Source organism: Plutella xylostella, chromosome 5, assembly GCF_932276165.1.
Source record: "Plutella xylostella chromosome 5, ilPluXylo3.1, whole genome shotgun sequence".
NCBI lineage: Eukaryota > Metazoa > Arthropoda > Insecta > Lepidoptera > Plutellidae > Plutella > Plutella xylostella.
The window spans coordinates 8,658,983-8,678,723 of record NC_063985.1 but is presented as its reverse complement, the minus strand read 5'-3'; the positions used below and the strand labels follow the sequence as shown (position 1 = coordinate 8,678,723).

The 19,741-nt window shown below is 36.8% G+C and overlaps 1 protein-coding gene and 1 non-coding gene across 3 annotated transcripts in view; one reads left to right on the top strand and one right to left on the bottom strand.

Moving 5' to 3' along the window:
* LOC105385486 (syndecan) overlaps positions 1-19,741 on the bottom strand; it is a 156,083-nt gene that overhangs the window by 47,048 nt on the left and 89,294 nt on the right. The window lies entirely within an intron of this gene.
* Positions 380-452, top strand: Trnav-aac. The gene has a single exon. It is a non-coding gene; the product is annotated as a tRNA-Val (tRNA).

Below are 19,741 nucleotides of genomic sequence, written 5' to 3'. Positions count from 1 at the left end.
AATCTCGAAGCCGGAATCTCTACTTTATGCGCTGAGCTCGTAATGCGATGTTTATGAAAACTGTTTCTGAAAATTTTGGATGAGCTCGTCTTGATTAATGTTTTGAGCGTTCTCTTCGTCTTCAGCCTTCAAGCTTCACAATGAATTTGTTAAATTGGTGAGTTGGTTTACCTATCAGTTATTGGACAAATTACAATTAGTTCTAGTCTATGATTTGATAAATTAAAAACAAACGAACTCGATTGTTATATACGTAAAGGTTGTACAATAATGATTGTAGCCTAATTTATTAGTATCATTATTGCAATTTTATCAAATTCAGATAGCAGCATTAGCAAAAGATAATGTATGATAGGTTATTTTGCTCCTTAACATCAGCGTTTCCGTGGTGTAGCGGTTATCACATCTGCCTAACACGCAGAAGGCCCCCGGTTCGATCCCGGGCGGAAACATAGCTTTTGCTTACATTAAACTTTTTACAATAAAATACTATAATTACAATCAATAATGATCAAAATTTGGCATTATCCAAGATAGTCAATTGTAGCGTGTAGTATGAGTGCGCACGACCCTAAACGTTTTAGAATGTTTTTAGCTTGCGCTAAGCAAGGTGCCTGCCTGTCTGGCCTGACCTAAATCAATTTGTTTTCGCATCGCACTAGCATGGTGAGGATGGTCGGATTGGACTCCGCTCGTATGTACTCGTAGTTGCGGCGCTATCCGGTCTCCTCGCGCCGCCTGCACCGTTTCCTAAATATTAACTTTATTTTCTAATCTGAAAATAAGTACTTAGAAGATGTTATAAGTAACTTATAAATTTTCATTTATTTTGTAAATTACATGCTCACGATTGATTTAACCACGTTATCTGCTGGTCATATGACAAACTGTTGTTGAAATGACATTATGATTTTGTATGGATGATCGGCAAAAATAACATTGGCTAAAGGGTATGCATAGGGTATATTTCTTTTGAAAATTGAGTCCGTCTCACAGTATTTTTATACTTTAGTCTAAGGATTTATATTTATCTAAGTACAAAGGTACCCTATAACGAAATATCTCTTAAAAGTGTAATATATTTAAGTACCTACTGTTGGCTCGCTTCACAACGATTGTGATTAGCTTTATCATTCATTAATATGATAGTATAAGTATTAAATAAATAAGTGTTATAAATAAACACCGCTTACTTTTTAATCTAAGTGTAATTTTACGGAACCATCAGAAACATAGATAACATAAAATTTATAGCGCTTATTTCGCTCGGAGTACAATATTTGTTGACAATTTATAGTTTCCCCAACTACAATACAAGTTTTAATTACCTATCTACTGGTGTAAGTAAACAATTTGGAGAACATATCGGTACAATAGTACAAAGTGTAGTAAATTTTATACAACTAGTCTTTGTCGTCGTGCCAGAGCGAAAGTTCTCTGCTCATAATATTCCTTAAATTGAGTTAGGTAGGAATTTGATTTACTAACTAACTTCGTAACATGAGTTCAAACAAGTCTGGAATAATACAGGGTGTTGCAAAAGTGGTATACTAAGGCCCAGTTTTTTGATCCGTGGTCATCTTTAACCATTAGTCAAGTCACGTGTCAAGCATGACATCTGCATACGAATTTCGTTGGTTTTTAACAAATGGTAGCCATTTTTGACCAATGGTTGAGTTAACTAGGGATCAAAAAACTGGCCCTAAGCCGAAAGGGTGTGGTCGGCAGGGTGTCAATCCGAACAACTTTTGTTCTACGAATTTTGACAAGTCGCGAAAAAAAAAATTACTTCTCCATAGAAATTTTGATAGTCACGGGATCGGGATTGTTTAGATTGACCCCCTGAGTCACCCCATTCACGCCTTTTCGGCTTTATATACCAGTTTTGCAACATTCTGTATATGTAGCAAATCCTGTAAGAAAATCGGAGAAAGACATCTTTCCTAATCCTGTTTTTAACGCCACAAATTTTAGAAACTCTATTTTTTTCATTTGCGAAATAAGAGGTTTTTAGGTAATCAGATTTGGCTTTGAATTATTCAAAACTCTTAATAGCTACATTTCAAAGGAAAATCTTGGATAAGGCGAACAATTCGAAGTTCTACACTTCGGATTTTAGGTGTTTGTCACTGGTAAGTAACAGCCTGTTATCATTTTATTTTTTGATCTGAGTAATACCTATATTTAGTAGTAAATACCCCATTCAAAAGGTAGGAGAGAACTATGTCTAGCTGTTGATTATGATATGCAAACAAAGATAAATAATGATACACTAACAGATAAAAACCTCACACCTAACTCACTCACTAGTTCCGATAGTAAAGTAAAGGTGGACGGACAGAATTTAGCATTGCAAATTTACTTTTAATTTACTTCCATTAAAGTGCATTTTAAACCGTCAACTAATCTGGCGGAGTCTTCCGTTTATACCGACCGATTAATTCCCGGCTAAATGAAGTTGCCACCTCGGCTCCGGTATTTTTAATTAAAACTGGGTTCAACCACAGAGCACAGTCAGGCACAGTGCACTTTAAGTGGCAATGGAGCATCTATTTTAGGTGCCATTGTTCTTAATAATTTTCTTGGAAAAGTTGTGTTAACTCTTTTACAGGCGTCGCTCGCGTTTGTACTGCAATGTACTGCGATCCTGATACCTGTCGATGTTCTATTTGGTGGGCGGTTCAACGGGACGGGATTTGTATGATTTTTTTATAAGCGTGTCGGTAACATTTACTAGTATCGTATACAAGTCCCAGTGAGCCTCTATCAAAGAACATATCAACAAGAAGTGTCATCATAACTATTTTGCGATGAAGCTTTACCACCAGTTAGGTACACAATAAATGAATCTAGTCAATACATTCATGTATTGTGTACCTAACTGGGATAGCAAGTACCTTCGTACTAGGTATTGACGTAAAGTTAAAGTTAATAATTATGTATGTGCACTAGGCAGTACCTAATATTAGCAGAACATTGAATAATCTGAGGTCCATTTCGGAGAGTGCAGCGTTACCGCAAATTTAATATGCTTTACCTCTGCTCCGTTCTAATATGAAAATTTCCTAGATTCTCTTTCCATAGCGTGGTGCGAGTATCTACCAAGATTAGTTTTTATAGTTTGCAGCAGTTTCGATGGGAGCATCTGGCGCTAATGGAGATTATTAAATCTACTTACGTACCAGATCTATAAGACCAGAACACATTATAAAAATGCAGTATTTTTACACCAAATATATTTATATATGGAAATAACTTCACTATCCTTCTATTCTGTAAGTTTATTATATTAGCTGAATGTGTTATATATATACAATCTATAAAAATATTATTTAATATCTAAGAAAATAAATATAGATTCATTCAACTCCTTGCATTCAATCAAAATAGTGTCCTCCCAGAGTTCCATCAATACGGACCTAGTCATTTTATTTATTCTGAGAGAAGCTTCAAGCTATTCAGGATGGAGACGCAGCGAATGGATCCTCACAAAGGCGTAGCCCGAAACCATCCTTTTAGGGTTCCGTATGCGAGTACTCTAAGCAGATTCCGCGCAACTTTCGTATAAATCTGTCAGTGTCGCGTTCATGTCGTCACTTTCATTTAGTAAAGTAGGCTAGTTTGTGTAGAATGTTCTTGAATTCAAGACGGTGATGGTAGCGTTCGGAGAAAAACACCATCGAAATATCCCCACAGTAAACTAACTGTACGATAGTAAATTATACTTCAATGGGGAAAGGTACAGCAATTCAACTTTAGCGAGGTAGCTTATAACAGGGAAGAGTGCTTTCTATGTATCCTTTTTGTGATGCTTAGATATTATTTAACTACCCAAAGGCGCTATACAAGGACTACAGAATTATATTTTCCAACGCAAAACCACTTCTTTCGTAGTAGCACTAGATAGATTGATATTTATCTGTAAAGAAATGTGAGATGAAACATAATTGCCCACCGCGGGCCTGCGGCGATTGAATTTACAAGTGAGCTGTGAAAGGTAAGTAGGTACGAGTAGTGCAGCATACGCAGCGCTCACTAGTCTATTTCATCTAAAAGAGGACTCACATGGATAGGTACCTAGTATCCTTTTTAGTACACTTGATAAAAATATTCATATATATTTTTTTACGTTTTTGAATGAATGACATGAACTCTAGTGAATGGACGTTAATAGTTTGCATTTTTGGTATAAATAAATAATCAACAATAACAAATCGAGCTTTTAATTTTGGATTTGTTATTGTTGTACAAATCGTTTTTTTTGGGTTTAGTAGTAATAATATAGTCTTGTAAGTTAAAGATATAAGGCCGATACAATACATTTTATTAACACAAATAAGACAAAATAACTACGAATAAATAAAAACAATATAAAAGGCATCTTCATTGCTTAAAGGAATATCTACCAAACACCCTTTAGTTTCTTTTTCAATTGTAATTTTATAGTTGAAAAAAACCCTATTGTCTAGTTAAAGTAAAATGAAAGAATAATTAAGGAGTTTTTTTTCAAAGAACAAGACAAAACAATATTAAAGATACAGAGGAGGATAACAATGAAAGAAACTAGGCTTTGTAATAACGATATATATATGTATAAAGGATTGTTTATTCATCCGAGATTTTAGTACTTACCTTATTATTTTTTAATTATGAATCGTTGGTAACAAAATGATGGACCAGCAATAGTTTATACACCCGGCACCATAACCTATGAATCTAGTTCATGATTTATACACAGGGTGTTTGCAGAATTAGTGCGGTGCTAGCTGATTGCTTGACCAGCCTGTATTGTCACTCGCTCTGATTGCAATTTAATTTTGAATTTACTACACAATGCGGCCAATTTCACGCGAGTGTTTGCCAGGTATTGTCATAGAAGTAGAATATACAGATTAGATAGAACCTTTACAATTTGGACATTGATATATCATATTACGGACGCCTGTTTTTCGAGTGTAATTTATGTAATTACGCTATATTTGATACCTGAACTGGAAGTAGGATTGTATAAATTAGATTTATTGTTTATTTCACAATTGTGGTATAATTTTATTGACATCCCCTAAAATTTAAATGCTAAAGTCGACACATTATGTTTCTAACTCATTTAGGTAACTATATACTTAGTAGAAGGTAGAAAGTGTAATTATATATGTACTTTAGTTTTAATTACCAAATCTTATCGTCATGAGTAGTCATGACGGATTCATCGTTTAATATCGTGTTTTTGTCAATACTTTTGTCTGTAAAATTGTATACATTCACATGCTCTTACTTAGATTTAACGGAAGAGCTTGTCACCTATATTACAGGCTTTAAACCTAGTTTAGGTGGCAAGGTTTACCATATTTATAGTGTTCACTCTATGTATATTTTTACATGTTTTTGGATCAATAAAAATTATTTATTATTCATTATTATTATTATAATATGTGTACTATATACAGGGTGTTGCAAAAAGGGTATACTAAGCCGACACCTACATGTGCAGCATGTTATATCCAAGCCCGAAAATGAAATCAGAATTTTAAGATAGGTTTTGGCTTAGTACACCATTTTTGCAACACCCTGTATAGTATTTATCAATGTTAAGCTCTTTTCGCCTCCATGTCTATGTTCAATATAAAAATATAATATGAAGTATATTTTATTTATTACTACGCAGAAGCTATTCTCCGATCCGTCCCGGGATTAGCTTCATTGTTGATCCCATTGTCCTGGACTCATAAGACTTTATGTTATATTCCATTTTGTGAACAAAATCTAATCGAGTAACTTCCCTAATATTTATTATAACTTACACATACACACTGAGACCAGTGAAAGCCAAATATGCGTTGTGAATATAGGAGTCTATTTATTCATACAATTATCAATAATTAGTTACGATTCATTTAATAGAGGTAATGCAGACATATTATGGTTTAGTATGGTAATATTCAAATAGACATAAATATTATGTAGCTCTTTCAGTAACATTCGTTATTTTTCTTTGAGAAATCACCCATAGAACAGTGACGGGCGTCGTTCGTTAGAACAAAGGAGAGGAATATTAATGCAATTCTTAAACAGCCATTTGCATGTAAACAAGGCAAATTGTTTATCCTAATGTGAGTGACAGAACCAATTATATGAACAGAGGGGTGAAGACTGCTATTCAAGAGATACTATCTAGACAATGTACACTTTAATGCGATGGTTTAAGGATGCTTTTCAGTTGTATATTACTCGGTTTTTATGCGGGACTCTTATAAGATGTTTCAGTTTCACAGAATGCCAACAAAAAGTTTGCATAGAGAGGGATGGAGGTAAGCCGTTCGGTATAGTTTGAAAGCTTGCAAAAAGCTTCGGGCTGAATGAAAGTTTAAATGATAAAAAAGTACCTCGTGCCTAGAATATAACTGTGTAATCACGAGCGTGTATTTTAGGTCATATTTGATTTCATGATGATTTGACACTTAGGGTGACTTGCACCAAACATTTAAAAGAAATTGAATCTATATTGCTGTCCTGCTCAGTGAGTATGCTGCCAAAGAACAATAGATTTAATTTCGTTTAAATGTTTGGTCAAGATTAAGGGTGCTTTTCCACCAGAGATGTGCTATGCAGCTATGCTGCGAAGATGTGATATCTACGTTACGAAAATATGTGACCGTTTCCACCAATACTACGCTAGGTAGCTGTGCGAGGAAGATGCGCCGCCGTAAAGTAGCTGTGCGAGAAAGATGCGCATCTCGAGCTATGCTATGTATCGATAGTAGGGAAACGACGGGGGCGGCGGCGCCATAGCTACACCACTCGCGATGGTCCATAGCACATATCCATAGCACGCATCCATAGCACGCATCATTCCATACAAAAAACATATCTTAGTTGAATCCGTTTCCACCAGTGCTAAGCTATGTGCACCAATAATATGATTGGTGGATATCAAACGCATCCATAGCATCGTAGCATAGCACATCTCTGGTGGAAAAGCACCCTAAAGTTTTTAAGAACAAAGTAATTTATAAGAATTATTAGGTACACTACACAACACAATAAAGCTACGGTTTAAATGCTACGAAACTCCGATCGTAGCATGTATTGCTACGGGCTACGGCGTAGCTACTTCAACGTACATCCTCTGGAAAATACATGACACTACTAACAGGACAAGCTAATTTTCCCTAGTCTATAGGTTGTGTTCGTGTGAAATTATGCCTGCATTCGTCTTTCTAGCCTGTTACGTTGCCAAAAAGTGAACAAAAAATCAAGTAACTTTTCATCCAATGCCTATATCCAATATGCATTAGCATTTCCTGTATAAAATCTTTTCAGCCTTCTTCTTTCTCAGTATTTTTCATGAAATAATAATTTTATAATATTTAAAGCCATCCAGATAATATACGCTTTCACAGTGTGGAAAGCTTTGTGAAAAATGATAAATTTATGGAAACCACTATAACTTAGTCTGCAAGAGGAAGCGAGAGCACCATTACTTGTCTCCCTCTATCCAGTTTGAAGAACCTATTAAAACTTATGAAGTGTTCGCCATCACATTAATTACTCTGAGAAATGGACAACCACTTAGTTAACTTGATTAAATAAATCAAGGTTTTTACAAAGCGCGGGGTGGGTTGACTGCCTTTTAAGTGTTTTTTTTCTCCTCGCTCTTGTGAAATATAGAATGATAAATTATTGTGCACTTTTTAAAAAGGCTGATTAAAAGGGTTGCTACTGGGGGTGCGTCCCAGTGTGGTGTAGCTTATTATGAGTATCGTATTTCATTTAAACAGTTTTTTTTGGGTATGTAGAAGCAATCGAAAAGGTTATTTAAAAAAAATGTAATAACTCGAATACAAACGAATATAAAGGTTGTCTGGCAGAGATCTCTTTAAGTGACAACACCCTTATTAAGTTACAACTTGTTAACTTTATTATTATTTTTCGTGTACAAATAAAGAGTATTCTATTTATCTATCTAAACGAAACTTCTCCTCGGCCATTCCTCAGAGCCTGAAGACAAAAGTCTTCAACCAGTGCGTCCTGCCAGTGATGACGTATGGTGCAGAGACGTGGACACTCACGGTAGCACTGGTCAACCGATTTAATGTCGCTCAGCGTGCTATGGAGAGAGCTATGCTTGGGGTTTCTCTGATGGATCGTATCAGAAATGAGGTTATCCGTCAGAGGACTAAGGTTACCGACATAGCTGTCAAAGTATGCAAGCTGAAGTGGCAGTGGGCTGGTCATATCTGCCGAAGAACCGATAACCGTTGGGGTAGACGAGTTCTCGAGTGGAGACCACGAACAGGCAAACGCAGCATGGGACGCCCTCCTGCCCGCTGGACTGACGACCTTAGGCGGGTGGCGGGTAGTGGTTGGATGAGGAAGGCCGAGGACCGAGTGTTGTGGCGCTCCTTGGGAGAGGCCTATGTCCAGCAGTGGATGATTATTGGCTGATGATGACGATGATCTAAACGAAAACAAATACCTTCTTCTCAAGAGTGTGATTGAGTAGCTACAATAACGAAGATGCTGAAGGCACTCCGCTGCCGTAATAAGTGCAATTTTAACAACATTATTGTGAACTATTAACATTTAAACGTGGAGGATGGCCAAGTCAGCGGTCCCGTGAACTAGGCCAAGTCTGTCTGCCAAGTCGCTGCCGGTACAGTTTCTGAAAACACCATGTTATGTATTGAAGCCTTATTGAAGCCAAATGCGTCCATTAGGAAAATTCCACGAAACGTTAAACACAATTGGAGAGATTGGTATCCGCCTGTTTAATTCCGTAATTCGCTTAATTTGCTTCAGTAAAGCTTCCACTTGAGCTTCAAGAAAAATATGATAATTGCCAATTCTCGGAGTGTGGCAAAATAATTGGTGTAATCACTATACTCTTTTTTACGTGAAGACTGGAAGAGTAAACAACACCAACGTTACAGGTAATATGAGAAGCAAAAGAAATAGGTCTGAACGCATCCTCACCGAGTGACTGACTGCCACATTGCACCCATCCGACTGCAGCACGCATTTGTGTCTTCCAACAACTTCCCCTACTTATGTTAGCTGCAACTTGGGTACTTTAGCTTAGCCCCTTGTATACGGCCCGGAGATAACACTCACAATTAATGTTCTTACTTAACCAGCTAGTTTACCTGGATCGTGCGAGTATTTCTTAATTAGATTAGACTAAGCACTAGAATTCAGGACTGCGTACAGATTACCTTCTTTAGTTGCAGTAGTAACTGGGGAAAATGTTCTTGTAATATTCACATTGCGAAATGAGTTTGTTAAAGCAAGTTCACGGTTTGTATGGGTTTGTTTTGTTACATATTTCGGTTTGTTGCCACTTTTTTAATACCTACTTGTGTTGAAATATGAAAAACAGGCATTGTGGTATGAGAGGGTAAGGTTGATTAAAAAAACAATTCTAAAAGTATTTGCTGCATTCACATTCACAGGCAGGTACTTTGATCACCTCCCCCTAAGTGTGCAACTTTCGAGCTGGCGACATGAACGCACGACGCACCGATCAATACGCAGCGAAGGACCGCTCAAGACCGGGACAGCCCAAAACAAAAAGTTTCCGATGTGACTTGGAAGTGAATCGGGCAAATCAAACGCTCCGATTACATAAACGCTGTATATTCAAGCAAAGATAAACTTAGGCTTCATTCAAAAGGATTTAATTCTTATTCATACCAGCAGCTTAAATTTGATGGTGCTAAACCCTGATTATAGCACGTATGTATTACAATAATAACGCCGACAATCATCCAATTAAACGGCATTAAAGAGCAGCTAAGGCTGAACACTTGAGGCGTTAATTACTAAGAAACTTGGTCCATTCCGCATGCCAACTGGAAGCGGATTCTCTTCACTTGTCTCGACGAATTTCAAACACTGGAAGAGTTAAAACTTCCATATTTTCACAATGAAAGGATGAGAGGTCTCAAAACTCAGTGAGAGGAATTCGTTGATTGGCTTCCAAATCATTTTCATAAGTTATAATAATAATTTTTTATTGTATTGTATATCATACTTAGGATAGGTTAAACAAGTCCACAGGAAATATATAATTACTTACGCTGGACTAATCATATTATGTATCGCTATAATAAGCTTCTTCTAACTGAATACCATTGCATTCTATTACCGGAAGTGCAGTGGTAGCTCAGTCGGGTAAGCGCCCGCTTCTCACGCCAGAGATGCGGGTTCGATCCCGGCGCTGACATGTACCAATGAGTTCTTTTAACTTAAGCAATGTAAACCATCGCTCTTACGGTGAAGGAAAACATCGTGAGGAAACCTGCATATCTAGATTTAGCTCATCTAGATATATGAACCCACCAACCCGCAGTGGACCAGCGTGGTGGGAAATGGTCCAAGCTTAGGAAGGCAGTTTAGACCTTGGGGATATGCACAAAGGTTCCATTCGAGAGAGCCAGGTGCAGGTACTGATACCCCCACAGATAATAGAATAGAATAGAACCGGAAAAATAAGGTAAGTAAGCTTATGCGATAGTGACTCAGGTCTCTAAACATACACCGCCTTAAATAAATACCAAGTTTCAAAAATAAACAACAAACCTCATCGCGTTCACAAATAATAGTCAAAACTGCATCCGCGCCCCGCACCAAACAGAACTTTTCAAATTCAATCGAAAGTCGGGCGCATTTCACGCCGGAACGTATGAGGCTTTCTCGTGACGGCAACATTACTCTTTACCCCAAGCAAGCAAAAATCACCACTGTTACGACGTGTTAACCTGCGGTGCGGCTTAGAAGTTAAGTTGGTTATTCGGCCACGCTGGTTTCGTTTGACGTCGCGAAAGTTTTTAATTTCAATCTCGTAGTTTCAGAACATGTAGCCTACAGCTCAATGTGTGGCGGATTAACTTTCAGGAGCGCCCCCGCTGAGCGGAAAATATTCAGTGTTTTCTCTATACATGTTCATATTCTCTACACATATTCGCCGATATTTTGATGTAAGCATGAAAGATACAGTTGACTTGGAGTAGGTCTGAAAAGGTACTTAATACTTACAGAATAGATAGAACAAGTTTGTAAGATCTAGACGTAGTCACGTTATAAGTGTTGTGGAGATTTCCACACATTTCGTCTTCCGTAAGTTTTTTTGTATACTACCAACTGCCAACCAATTGAGATAATAAAGTAGGAAAAATTATAGCTATCTCTTTTGTTCACATTACAAACAGATGGGAACAAAGGTCCGGAGGCAGGGACGCATCGTTTGGCTGCCATTCAAATGTCATTTTCGCGTAGTAGAGGCATCACATTTTCTATTCTCTGGATTTTTCTCCCTTTGTCAGATTACTTACGGTTGTAACACCATTTTACACATGAATAATATCACAGTGCCCGCGCACGAGCCCTTTTGTTTTCGCACAGAATCAAATTATCGTTCCAGAAAAGGTATGAATACCTTTTAAGAATGCAATAAGAATGTTAGCTTTTGAATAAACGGAATTTAATAAAGAGATGCAGTCCGACTATAAATACAATCAGGTTCAATATTTTGTATGTTAAAAACATCAATAAAAAATACACACTTGGCACATTTTTAATCCGTAATCAGCTACGGAACCTAGAGGGATAAAGTTTCGCCGCATCCTTAATACCTCTTATGCAACACGCAGCTATAAAGCCATTTCTAAAAGTTTGTATCGTTTCAGCTCTAGAGCTGGCTAGAATACCCCGCTAATAGCACTTAGCGAGAGCTCCAAACAGCGACGTTTCATTTTTATGGGCAAAATAATATAAATTCTCTTAATGACACTACGAGTAGCGAAGCATCGTCTTTGCGTTGTCGTGAGTCGTGAACTCGTGACTGTAGTCACTGTGAAGTGCTCTTTGACTTCGATTCTGGTGACCCGTATACATTTGGTAGACACAGACACTGTATTCGATAGATAAGAGAAACAGCATTTAAAAGTATGCATACACACGAAAAAAAAAAAACTTAAAAATTTATACAACCGATGTGTACGGACAAAAAATACCGTTTTTATTTCAGTCGGACCAGTCACACAACAGAGTTTTACTGGTTTTACATCCCCTTTAGCATATCAGCGCTTGAACCGGCTAAATTTGCTCGCCCGGAGCGCTGACTTTTTGACAAAGCTGGTTTAACTTCTGCTTCGCTGTTCCCAGTCCGAATACTGGCTGAAAAACTTCAGGACAAAAGAAAATAGAATAGTCAGTAACCTCCTTGCTGAAAGAGTGTTTTCTTATTCAATGGAAGCTTCATCTTGTCGGCTTGACAAAGGATCGGGGAATGGGAAAGGGCTCAGAAAAAAGGCGTAGGCTTGCAATTTTTTTAATAGCGCTATTTCAGACCATCTGCGACACAAAAGGGTACCTAATCGTTTTATGAATAAAATTTATGAAGGTATCTAATGACTACTTGTAGCACTGGTACCTACGTCAGAGCAGAAGTGCTTTTTTGTATTATTTGTGGCTTAGCTTGTTAAAGGTAATGGTCGTAAGTTTGAATCTCTGATCATTTAGTTCCCGCGGTCGGTCGCGCTCAATTTAGTACAAAACGGTTCGCGAGCCATTGCATTCATTTGTATGGGTTTAGTGCGGCTTACGACTAGATCTGCGTCACTAGTTTGCTCAAATGCCTACAGATTTCCCACTGTCCTGTTGATGATTCCACATTTGTACCTTGTACTAGTTGTAGGTACTTAACATTGTGTATTATGTAAGTTGCGTTAGCGTTGCGTTGGAATCTGAATCGGTAGAAATTACTGACGGTGGCGGCGACGCAACACATTGGATTAAATACTTGGATTACTTATTCATCTATGATATATACTTATTGGCATGTTGTTCAGATTTATACTACGTAGAAAGAACGACGTATTATAAATATTTTACCTATTTGCGCCAACCTCAGCTTCTAGTAAGTATTTTTTTCTTACCTGAAACAAAAAATGCATATATGAAATCATGTAAGTAATATTTTATGTTATGTACTTACGTAAAAATATTCGGATTACTTATTCATCTATGATATTTTATAGTTATAGAGGAAGGAAACCGGTCGATTCTCAATTAAGTCCTTTCATCCGGGTTTCAACCCCAAAACTAACCAAAAACCCCTGGTCAAATTCAAAACTAATTAAAATTCAATTAAAATTCCATCCAGTGGCAAGAAATTAGATAGGCAATTAAAAAAGTTTGTGGTTAACGAAAATTAGTTTACGGCAAAATCAAATAAGCTAGTTCCGTTATAAATTTTCGCTTCGTGTAGTAAATACAGCTTGGTGAAAAAGCCATAAGCTACTCATGCTAAATAATGCAATGATCTTGTCCAAATAAAAAGTGTGTTTTAGATAAACTATTTACAAACAAGCCTGCACATTGATCAGTCGTAGGTACCGACCTCCATCAATATTGGGGAAAAGCAATTAGGTGTCGGAATGTTGGCAACACTAAATTACTTCGTTGTCAAACAGGATTTCACAAACTAGGTTAGAAAATCTAATGGTTACAGTTGTAATGTTGCCATTCGAAATTGTGAAATTATTTGTTGAAATGTTTCTGATCAGTTATTTTCGTTACACGAACATAATTTTTAATAAAAACATCCTTGTATTTAAAAAATGCGACGTAATCATAATATACTTCGTACATACGTCTTGTTAAATGCCCAAGGGTCTGCTCCGGTCAGTGGCAGGTTTACAGCAAACTGTTACGAGCGGTGGCAATTTGTTCAAATACAACTTTTATAAAGTGCAGCTTTCTAAGGCAACCGGCAGTGAGGCGGAAATATCTCGGCGTTGGGCCGCGCGGGGCCCGGCGACGGAAAATGCAATGCACTTTGATTTTTGGCCTTCGAAAGGCTGAATATTGAATGCATTCACTTACAGTTTAAACAATGATACCTTATTGGTAGAAATTTTAAAGTCACTGATTGTAAATGGAACAATGAAAAATCGTAAATTCCTTTGTTCAAAAATCAAAAGTTCATTGGCTGCGTATTAGGTAAGTACCTATCTCTTTTTACATAGGTATTTCCAATTTGAGGATAAAATAAAATGTTGCATCTTTAGATTAGATTTAATAATACACTGGTGAGTTAAACATAGTTGTACTTTCTTTAAAATATACTATGTCTGGTTAACCGCTGCACTGCAAGTTGTGATCCGTCTTTGTCTTTAGTTTACTTTTCATTTTGTTACGAGCAGTTAACCACAGAGTAATTACATAAAGTTTTTCTACAATTAAAAATGAGAAAATACCTTGATATTTAATTTTTTAACCTGATGTTGAGACATCTATCCTTAGACTGGTCAAAATAGCCATCAGTAAGTAGGATTAAATTATTTTAAGGTCAGAACAATTATTTCAATGTAAGGTATAATTACAAAATTATATTAATTGTAATGCGGTGGCATAGTGAATGCGATGGTTTCATAAATACATTCTGATTTTATTTAATCTTAAACGGGCTAAATATATTTTATTATACTTAATTAAAACAATGTTGAGATTCTTGATTATTTCCTCGAAGTTGGTTATTCTTCAGGTAGCAAGCATAAACTTTAATTAGCAGGTATCTACGCATCCTCCTCAGATTACAGCACAACAATTTACTGGCAAAACAAATTTCCTCCGAACTCGATCGAGATAGAAGCCTTCAAAGCTGAGAGCATCTATAGAAAGCTTTTTTATTTAGCTATCAGTTTATTTTATCACTAACTCGATACCAAATAAAACTTGGGATTATTGTAGGAAGCCAATGGACAACTGGATCGGGTGTATCGTAAAACCTTTCAGAAGGAAAGGAGGTAAAAAGCATTTCAATTTGTAAGTACCCACCTACATTGTAACAAATACGATAGATTGGAAACGCCTGCGGGCACTCCACTTTCAATTGAAAGGTTTATTTCAATTGGTTTATAAGGACTGCTTTTGTTTACAATACTAAATGTACTACCATGTTAAGGGTCATGATTTTTCCAATAGAAGCTCAATTAGGGACTAAGAAAACTCAAGGATCAAAATGATCCAAACAAACAGAGCACTCAGTAATAAATGGGGCACGCAGGGCACAAGTCCTGTATTTCATTTCGAACAACTTGGGTCGTTACCTCCAACCGTTGGCGGTAGAGAATTATACTTAAGCAGAAATATATTGCCATCTGCGGCCAAGTAATTGGTCGGCTAATATGAGAAAACTGTTTGAAGTTTCGCCATTCCGTCTTTTTTCATATTTCAAGAATAATTTTTACAATTTCTGTAGTTTTAACATTTACATGCATTGCAAGCGCGTGTCACGTTGGTCACCATATTTTTTGCAAGAAATACAATCGCTCATGATGACTTATTTTATACGGTAAGGTATACGAGCATTTCACTCAGAAAATGCTTCATAACCGTGTCTAACGAATAATATGTGACCTGGCTTACCCTGCTGGAAAAAGATCGTTGAAAGAATGTATGTTTGCCGCTGAAGACAGAAATTGACCAGCTATGAGCAGTAAGTCCGTACAATCCGGCCCCTGGCCTGGAATTAATTGTATTCGGACGAGATAAGGAGCGAGTCAGCCACCAGCTACGAGCGGCCCTACGCTGATGCGGCATCTCGTGTACAGAGTGCACAGACACTTACTTCCGAAATCTATTATGAGCTTATGTATTTACAAGAGCATTTTGTTTTAAAATTGAAAATAATTTTACATAGATTTTCCTAGTAATGATTTGTAGAATGTATTATGATCTGTCCCACCGACACAGATGACTTGCAAGTAAGATAGCCTCAAATCTCAAATATAGTGCCACAATCTTATCTGTTCCGGTGGCGACGTCGCTGAGATCGAATCCAGTGATGCCATCGATTAAATTTTACCCATTTTTGGTTTAAACGACAATGCATTTCTGCTATTACCTATTGTTATAATTAGGTACATTCATAAGTATAGATAAATCAAAATATAGGGTCGATAGTAAATGAAAGAGGATATAATATATCAAACGACATTTGTTGTATAGAAAATTTGTCCACGGCGAACAGAAATAAAATTGGTTCTGATTAGGTTCTGATATAGGAGATTAAATCTAGATTACAATGGTATAGGTATCTGTGAGTCGTGGGAATAACGGGATTAGAATAAATATAATATACGCTGAGTTGCAGAAAGGGACTTTAAGTTAATGTTGACCTTAAATCTATTGCTGCCTTGCTTTGACAGAATACAGACAGAAAGAGACGGACATAGATTTAATGTCGACATTAGCTTAATGTTCCTTTCTGCAACTGAGCAATAGAGACTTAAAAATAACATACCTACATTGTTGTTTTGTATTTGTGAGGTGTATTTTTTTAGTAAATAAACGATGTGTCTAAAAAAACTATTAATTATTATTTTTGAACACTTTATTTTACATTTTCTAAAGTAACAAGAAACAAGAGCATAAAATTAAAAGAAATTCATACAATGTACAAAGGCCAATTGGTAAAAAGCAATTTCTTCCAGCCAACCCTTGATAGGTTGGGTGGAAAATGTCATTCATCATCATTATTTCGTCTAAAATCGCTGCAGGTGCGCGAAATTCTTCTTGGTATACTGCCTAAGATTTAAAGTGTCATGTCATGTCCTCACACCTGTAATCAAAGAAAAATAAAGATATACTTTTCATCACGACCCATCCCGTCCCCACTGCTGGGGTACGGGTCTCTCTGGAAAATAATAATAAAATTACATGGAGTATATGGGCAAAATTATTCGTCATATTTGGCAACACTAACCTGTAGCCGCTGCAACTCGTTCTTCCAATTTTTCAAACGGAATTAAAGGCCTCTGAATACGAAATTCTTCCTGCATAAAAGCCTGTATATCCAGTGTTACTTTTCTTGAATCACATTTTAGCGCTTTTGGCATGATTTCACCCAGAAAATCACAAAACAAATTAAATAACGTAGCGTCAGCCTCTTCGCAGAAATTGACAACTCAAATAACGCACAGAGTATGAAATGACGTTTGACAATGACGTCTCGTTGTTGCACATTTTGACCACCGGAACAGATAAGATTGTGGCACTATACACTCGCGTTCAATGAAAATGGTCCACCTGTCATTAACGTTCCATTATGTCACTGGAACTTTTTGTATTGTATAATCAATCCTAGTGATCTAACGGATATTGCCAGACTGTAACTTCTCTATGTCGTCATTTGGGAGTTTTTGCAAGGGAGGCAGTTATACATGAAATAGGAGTGATTTAGCTAATCGGGCAATGGCTTGCGACAGAGAATAGCTGCTACATATATTACGTTTGGTTTTGGTTACGGAGAGCAGAGAGTCATCGTCGTCGTAGGATAAAATAGTTTTTTGGCTTCTTATCCGTTGTAAAAAAAATGGTATATTTATCTAGGTAGCAGGTAAATAAATAATAAGAAAGTTGCAGATTTTATATACAGTAGTGTAATCGCATTACATGAAAATAATGGAAACGAAGAGTTCACTTTCACTATGGCCAAAAACATTTCAAAGAGCGTCACAATACTTTCTTTGTTCTAGCCTATACTATGTAACAAACTAACAAAACATAGGGAAAGCACGAGTTATTTTTCATACGGACCAAAAAATGGATACGTTAAAAACATAGCATGTTGATTGGAGTGAAAAGTTGGTCCACGCGACGCATGCCAGCCGACAAATGTTACACGTATCTAAATCTCTATATACGTATATATACGATATAAAATTTTATCATACCTATCCTCCTAAAATAATTTCGACCATGGCTGCCAATGACCAATTGTGTGACTGAGTGCCAATTTCACCATTCTCGGTTATCTAACCGACAGGGATTGATTTATAAATTAAACGTCATCTCCATATAAAATTCATGACAGATGTGTCAAAAGTTAACCATTACTCCCTGGTTATGCTCTAACAGAGAATGGTGAAATTGGCACTGAGCCTTTTTGCTTTACAGTACCCTAATTGCTATTTTATAGGTTCTTTACGATTTATTGTTATGATACTGTTAAGTTTGTCATGATGTAAAAATAAATGAATGACTTAATAACGTTACAGAATTTTTTCTAACGCTGGCCCTACAAACCCGCTTCATGTCATGATCTCAAAAATACGTTTCCTATGAACCTATGCACAAAAAAAGGTATTCTCAATTTCATCCACCGACAGCCCAAATCCATTAGCATGTAACGAAAGGGATCTCTTTCGATCCAAAGCCATAAAACTCAGTCCAATTCAATGGAAATTAATTTGGAGCCAAAGCGTCGTGACAGCAGCGGGTCGACAGAAACACGAGTACTCCTGAGGATTCCGTTTTGCCATTTGCATTTCAATTTGATACTAAAAATAGAGAAACCAGCGAGTCCATGTCAAAAAGAGTCAATTTTGCCATCAGTTTAGCTACAACGTCGCACGGTTTCCAGTCAGGCGTGCATAGCTCCAGGTGTGTGAAGTTAGCAGCCTAAAGTTAGCAGCCTTTGAATACCCGACCAAATTAAGATGGTCACTTCAGTCATTGCATACTTTATCAATTAAAACACGTAAAAAGCCCCAAAAACATTGTAATAATAATGCTAGGTATTTATATAAACACTAAAATATGTTCTAAAATAAATAAATTCTAAAAAATACGACGTTAACTTACTGACGCTCTTGTTGGTTAATGGATATTTTGTATGGGGGCACCAAGATGCTATAGACCTGCCCGCATCTCACCTGGTTTATTATGTGTGTTGACTCATTAGAAAACACTGACAGAAGTTTCATCAACATTGAAACGGTATAGCAGGTGTCCAGGAGCCACTTTCTGCAGATTTTGGGTGAAAAATTGTCAATATTTCACGAATATTCAAGTTTGCAGGTGGAGCCTAAACAGGTACAGCTGCAAATGATAGTTCATATGAAAGGTATTATTAATACCTAGAAACGGTTTTCAGCAATTTCAGATTAAATGACTTTTGGTGACTCTTCAAGGTGAAAATCAAAAAATAAAACTTAGCAGCCCAAGATTAACATTTTGTATGGAGGCACCAAGATACTATAGACCTGCCCGCATCTCACCTGGTTTATGATGTGAGTTGTGTCATTAGAAAACACTGACATAAGTTTCATCAACATTGAAACGGTATAGCAGGTGTCCAGGAGCCACTTTCTGACAGATTTTGGGTGAAAAATTGACAATATTTCACGAATATTCAAGTTTGCAGGTGGAACCTGAAGAGATTCAGCTGCAAATGATAGTTCATATGGAAGGTATTATTAATACCTAGAAACGGTTTTCAGCAATTTCAGATTAAATGACTTTTGGTGAATATTCAAGGTGAAAACAAAAAAATAAAACTTAGCAGCCCAAGATTAACATTTTGTATGGGGGCACCAAGATACTATAGACCTGCCCGCATCTCACCTGGTTTATTATGTGTGGTATGTCATTAGAAAATACTGACAAAAGTTTCATCAACATTGAAACGGTATAGCAGGTGTCCAGGAGCCACTTTCTGACAGATTTTGGGTGAAAAATTGACAATATTTCACGAATATTCAAGTTTGCAGGTGGAAACTGAAGAGATTCAGCTGCAAATGATAGTTCATATGAAAGGTATTACTAATACCTAGAAACGATTTTCAGCAATTTCAGATTAAATGACTTTTGGTGACTCTTCAAGGTGAAAATCAAAAAATAAAACTTAGCAGCCCAAGATTATCATTTTGTATGGGGGCACCAAGATGCTATAGAC